Below are 6,067 nucleotides of genomic sequence, written 5' to 3' on the forward strand. Positions count from 1 at the left end.
CCGGTGGCATCTGCTGTTTGCTTGCACCGTCCTGCTTCAGCTCTCCCTTGGTCGTGAGGGTGGTGGAGCCCAGCGCTGCCCTGCCGGCGGCCTTCCTGCGGTGGAGCAGTGGGGGCTGAAATCGCTTGTGGGTCTGGGAAAGCCTCGGTGCCCTTGATGTGGCTGGGGATTCGGGAGGGTGCACGAGCCCTGCTGTGGGCTGGGGGTCCTGCATGGCAGGAGCTGAGGGGGGGTCCCTGCTCTGGGACAGGAGCGGGTGCTGTGCCAAAGCAAAGGTTTGCATGGTCTTCTGGACCCTGCCATGTGATGGACACGTGGTGGTCTCCTTCCCTGCCCAGGTCCCAGAAGAGAAGGTAGGAGGACAGGTTTTCTCCATTTGGTCATCGCACTGTTGGCATGCACAGCACGGCCATGTCACCGCTGTCACCCGGGGGGTTCCTGTCTGTGGGATGGCCGGAGCGTGCGGTGGTTCAGGTGGGCAGCCATCGCTGCAGGTGCAGCAGGAGGAGGGTTTGCAGCAGTGGCAGGAGGAGACCTGTGCGGTGGCAGCTGCTGCAGGCAGGAATAATCCCAGCAAGCAAACACACCAGAAATCCTTGACCAGCACGCGTTGGAGAGACACTGCAGAAATCATTTAACGATCTCCCGTGTCACTGAGGTGGGTGCGTGTTAAAAGACTAAGAAGCACTTTTCATATTTACATTTCCACGTGTATTAGAGAGCGCGTGTTAAGGCCCACTCAGGGAGATGCTGCGCTGCCACAAAGGCAGCTCCAAGTGAGCAGCCGGCCCCCGCACTCCACTGCTCCTTCCCGCATTTCTGCATTGCTAAACTCATGAAAATGGAAATTCTTCCTTTTTAATGTTTAGGAGCTCTTGTGCTTAAGAACATTTAGGGTTTGTTTGGTTGTGTTTTTTTTTCCCCGCTTATTTTAGTAATGGGAAGTTCTACGGCAAAGAAATAGCAGTTAAGTGCCTGCCTTCTGGCACACAGGGATGCAGCTCTCCCTGCACTTCTCCTGAGCTGAAGGATTTTGTCAGCCCCCTTGGCAGGCATGTGTCCCATGGGGAAAGGCTGGTTCCTTGTGCAGGACGGGTGGATGAAGAGCTCAGCCCTCCCTGGCCATGCGCAGGGGAGGGACTGGGTGGTTCTGGGTCCTGCGTGGGGCAGAGGGATCCCTGCGAGGGCTGGGCTGTCCTGCAGTGGAGCCATGCTCTGCCCTGACCTGGGCCTGAGGCACCTGCAGCCAGGTGAAGCGGCCCTTCCCCCGAGACGCAGCGTTGTGCTTGCAGTAATCCCTCACAGCAGACACGATAAACGTGTTGGATCATAAATCAGCACTGAGCACGTTCAGCCTCACCCGAGGTCTAGTCCCGAGCTTGCACCAGGACAGCTCGCTTTTTGGGAGGATGCTTGTTCCAGCCCTGCATCGCAACCTCGTGCTGTCCCTCCACGTCCCCTTCCCGAGGGCATCGTAGGAGCAGACGGTGAGCAGAGGGGAGAGGGAGGAGAAGACCCAGTTCAGGAAGGGGAACTGCTCCGGCAGCCTGGCTGGAGGTGTTTCTACAGAAGATCTTCCTTTCCCATCGAGAAAGCTTTGCTCCTCTTCCTAATGTGGTAGGAACCGGCCACGGGGAAGACAGATGGGCTTGACATGGAGGGCTCAGAGGCTGCAGCAGTGCCCAGACTGCTGAGGCGATGCAGGGGAGAGTGGCCGGCTGGCTCCCCATCACCCCGGGTACTGTTCCCCACAGACGCTGGCCCCAGACCTGCTCCGTCTCCCCCAGCGCCTCCACGGACCTCACGGCTGCACTGCCTCTGCCCCTGCCCAGCTGCTCGCTGCAGGGTGGCCATCGCCCTCCGAGCTCCTGGGGCCCCCGCTCCCCTCCCTGCACAGCACCACGCCTGCCCCCTCCCCGCTGCTTCCAGAGCGTTTATCACATCCTCGCTTCAATCCAGGTATAAGCCGCACTGCCCCGCTCTTCTGCCGAGCTCTCACATCTCCTGCCCTCTCTATTGTGTTAATTTTTCTTATTTACAGCAGTTCTCCTCCTCCGCGGAGCAGCTCCAGCGGCTTTGACGTTGCGCTGCCCTGGATTTATTCCCCATAAGGGGGCCCTGAAGGTCAGCAGTGGCGGGGCTCGCTGGGAGGTGGCAGAGGATGTTTTGCACACGTGGGGCGATGGGTTCGTCCTCACCTTCAAACCAGGCGAGAGGAGCCGCTGGAGCCGCGCTGCGGCGGCCTCTCCCCTCGCCCTGCGCTGGCACAAAGGGCTGCCTGGAAAGCAAGGCTGGAGGGGGAAAAGTACCAGCACATTTTAATTTTCAGCTCAACCTCTACTGACCACTGTATTTTGATTAGAGCTCTGCTTCCTTTTCATCTCGGTGCTCCGGCTGGTGACAACTGCCACAGCCTCATGCACGCAGTGCAATAGTTTATCACCGAAGGCCAGCCGCTCTATGAATTCAGAGCCAGCACTGAACAAATCACGCTGTCACTAACGTCAAACTTGTTAACCTGATCTTTGGTGGATCACTAGTGTCAACATTGCATGGGACATACATTATCGGGCCCAAGGACTTCGGGAGATGTGTTTGTCAGGCTGCTCTGTCACAGTCCCACTCTTGACCTTCGCAAAGTAACTTTCAAGGATAAGCCGCTTTCCTCTTGGAAAGAGTTGCTGTTCCCAGGAGCGTCACCCCACGGCCACTAGCCAGGACAGGGCTGCGAGGTGAGGCTGGATCACCACGTCATGGTGGTGGTGTCAACCCAGTGATGGGAGAAGGATCTGCTGGAATGGTCCTGTGGGGTGTCCTGAAGGGCTGGGTCTGGGCTGGGGTCCACTGATGTCCATCACCAGCCACATCTCTTCCCTGAACTTCTCCCCATCTTGTCACCAATTGCTCTCACATTTCTCCTCATCTTTTGCCCAGTCTCTGTCCCTCTGGAGTGCAAAGCTGGAAACCAGTCTATTGCTTGCAGTAGACTGCTGGGTCTCCTTTTACTGGACCATCATGAGTCTCATGTCTCGATTTGTCAAGTGCAGGTGCAAGATTTTCTTTCAGCGTTTCTGAAGGGGTTGGTCACCGTCGTGGAGGTCAGATGAAGGACGGGCCACCACGGCTGCATGCTGGAGAGGTGCGTGCTCCCGGTAAGCTCCTGCCCAAGCTCTGGGAGGTGGTTGGGTTTCATGGTACCTTTGCTCTGGCTGGTGGCATCCCCTCCATGCAGTCCCCCACAAGCCGGAGGGGAGCGGTGCCGTGGGGGTGCGGGACGGGCTGGACACCCTGCCTGAGGCTGTGCGGTGGTGGGGCCGGCGGGGTAGGACTGTGCCAGAGCAGACGGGGCTCGTGGCCAGAGGGACCCCAAGGTGGGTGCTGGATGCGAGCTCCACGTCGCTGTCCCCGCGGGCTGACCCTGCTAATCAGCTGTGAAAGAGAGAGAGAAAGCTGGAGAGAAATCTTTCTCTCTGCTAACCTCATCACAATAAAGATTCCTATAAAGAGCTCTTATCCTTGAAGAAAATGAGGCACATAAGCAGGAATAGTAAACAAAAGGCTGTCATTTTGACCCAGGAGTGCTTCATGTTGTTGGCAACTGCCAAGAGGAAACATAAAGAGAGGCTGCATCCAAGTCCCAATTATGCAGAACTATGTGACTGATATGTCAATGAGTCCTCCCGGGAGGAGACCACCAGCACTTCCCGGCGCTGCCTGCGCACCATCTGCACACGCCGCCATGCACCGGGCCCGCCCGCACCCCCGAGCGAAGGCGTGCGTGGCATCGGAAGAATGCAGAGGACAAGGTAATGTCATCAGGAATGCTATCGCCAAAGTCCTCGCCGCGCGTGCATTATCGGCATGGGCCCCGGAGTCAGGGACTGCGGGCAGCCAGCGGTGCAGGCAGCGAGATTTGGCAAACAGTAGTGCTGACCACACCTGCTGCAGGCACGCTCCAGGAACGTGGCGCAGGCAGGAGGGCTGCCCCGCTGCCGATAAGCTGAGTGGATGGAGATAAAATCCAAGCAGGAGATATGCTTTGCTGAGCATCAAGGCTACGCACCAGCAAGGAGCCAAAGCATGGCTGCAGCCTGCAGACGGTGGTGCAGCTCCATGGGCTCCGGCTGTGCCATGGCCATGCCGGCCCCATGGCCTGGCCAGGAGGAGATGGGGCAGGGCAGTCACTGGACCAAAACCTGGGGCTTTGGTGATGGATGTGCCGGTGCTTGGGCCTGTTGGGAGCATGAAGCAGGGGCTGTGCTGGTCTCTTGGCCGTGACAATGCTGTGGCAGAGCAGTGACTTTGGGGTCCATCCTCATCCCTGAACACTAGCCATCCCCTCCCCAGCGCATCCCTGGAGACCCGTGAGGCTGGAAACCCAGGGCCACTTTGTCCCTCCCTCTTGGGTGCTGTGACCACCGAAATGTCACCCCAGTCTGCACCTCCTCCCTGTCCCCAGGGAGCCCTAGGGCTGTGCACAGCCTTCAGGATGGGTTTGGCATGTGCTGGCCACTCCTGCCTGTGCGGGCACGCGCTGCCTGGGGTATCCCGTGTCTCCTCGGGCACTGCTGGTCCCATGTCCCAGCACAAGCCCAACTCAGGGCAGGGAAGGAGAGCAGCAGCCTGGGCAGGAGACAGGTGCTGCCGCTGCAGGGGGCCCTGGTGTCGGTGGTGGCACGTGGCTGGTGGCCATGTGGCAGAGGGGCCTGGGTGTCCCCGGTGCTGGAGCCCCACACGCCCGCCCTGCTGGGAGCCAGCTCTGCCCAGCCCCTGCGTGGCCACTCCGGAGCGGCCTTCCCAAATCCGCCCTCCCTACACCACTGGCCGGGACCTGCCGGGCTGCAGCATGGCCCATACACTGGCCCTGACCCAGGGCCGCACGCCCGCTGCAGAAGCTGGGCCATGGCCTTGGCAAGGGCCCGTGCAAAGGAAAGTGCCCAAGGCCGGCGGGGACGTATTTGCCCCTGAAAGCACCTTGCTGCAAAAATAGCAAGCGGCCGGCGTGAAGCCGGGGCTTCCCAGGGGAACAATGCCCGGCCGGAGGAAGTGGCCGCGGCCGCCCCGCAGCTCCATCCCTGCCTCGCGCGGTGCTGAGCCGTGAGCCGCTGCGTGCTGGCCCGGCAGGGACCTTGAACCTGCCACAGATTTATTTTCTCTGACATTGGCATTGCGTCGGAACATCTGGCATGCGGCTGATAATTGCTGGGGATCAGGGCGGAAGCTGCTCCGGGCCTGGCGCTTCTTCCAGAGCTCTGTTTTCATTAGTTTTTCTCCTCTCTTCAGCTGAAGAGCGAGGAAAAAACAAGCAGGGCTGCGCAGCTCGCTGCTCCCGCTCCTCTCCCCTTGGCTGCAGCACCAGGGGGGGCGTCCCTGCCACCCCCAACTCGGTGTGGGGACACTGCAGGGCCCGCCACTGTCGTGCCGTGTCAGGGCTGTGTCAATGCCGAGGGCGGGATGAGCCCTTCCCTGACCCCTGAGCCCAGGACTGTGTGTCCCGCCATGCCGCCCTCGGTGTCAGCGGCCCCCAGCCGGGCCAGCCCGTCCTCGGGGCTGTCATCGCTGTGGGACAAGGCACAGAGCGGGTCCCTGTGTGCAACAGGCCGGGAGATGCTGCCGTGATGGATGGCTGGAGCGTGGGGCTGGCGGTGGGAGTAAACCCCCGCCCTGGCAGGACAGGAGGTGCCGTGCACGGCCTCTCACCCCAGTGCCTGGCCTTGCTGCCCTTGTGTTTTCGCAGAGCGATGGGAAACCCGAGCTCTGCGGCCAGTGGGGTTCTCACGGGTCAGGACTGTACCGGGCAATGGCGAGTGGGAGAACCCATGCGGCAAACACACCTCCACTGCCAGGAGCTTGGCTGCCCTGCCACCTCCCTGGCCCAAGGGGTCCCACTTCTCTCCGGTGCCATTTTGGCTCATGTGGAGCTGCCAGCGTGGGCGCTGTGAGCTTGCAAGGACCCTGGGCACAGGGCCCCACGCATGGAGGAGCCCTCTCCCACCCTCCTCTGCCGAGGAGACCCCTTGGGGTTGGGGAGGTCCCGGCTGCAGGTCCCGGGGCAGGGTGGTGCTGT

Source organism: Larus michahellis, chromosome 15 (assembly GCF_964199755.1).
Source record: "Larus michahellis chromosome 15, bLarMic1.1, whole genome shotgun sequence".
Classification (NCBI taxonomy): domain Eukaryota; kingdom Metazoa; phylum Chordata; class Aves; order Charadriiformes; family Laridae; genus Larus; species Larus michahellis.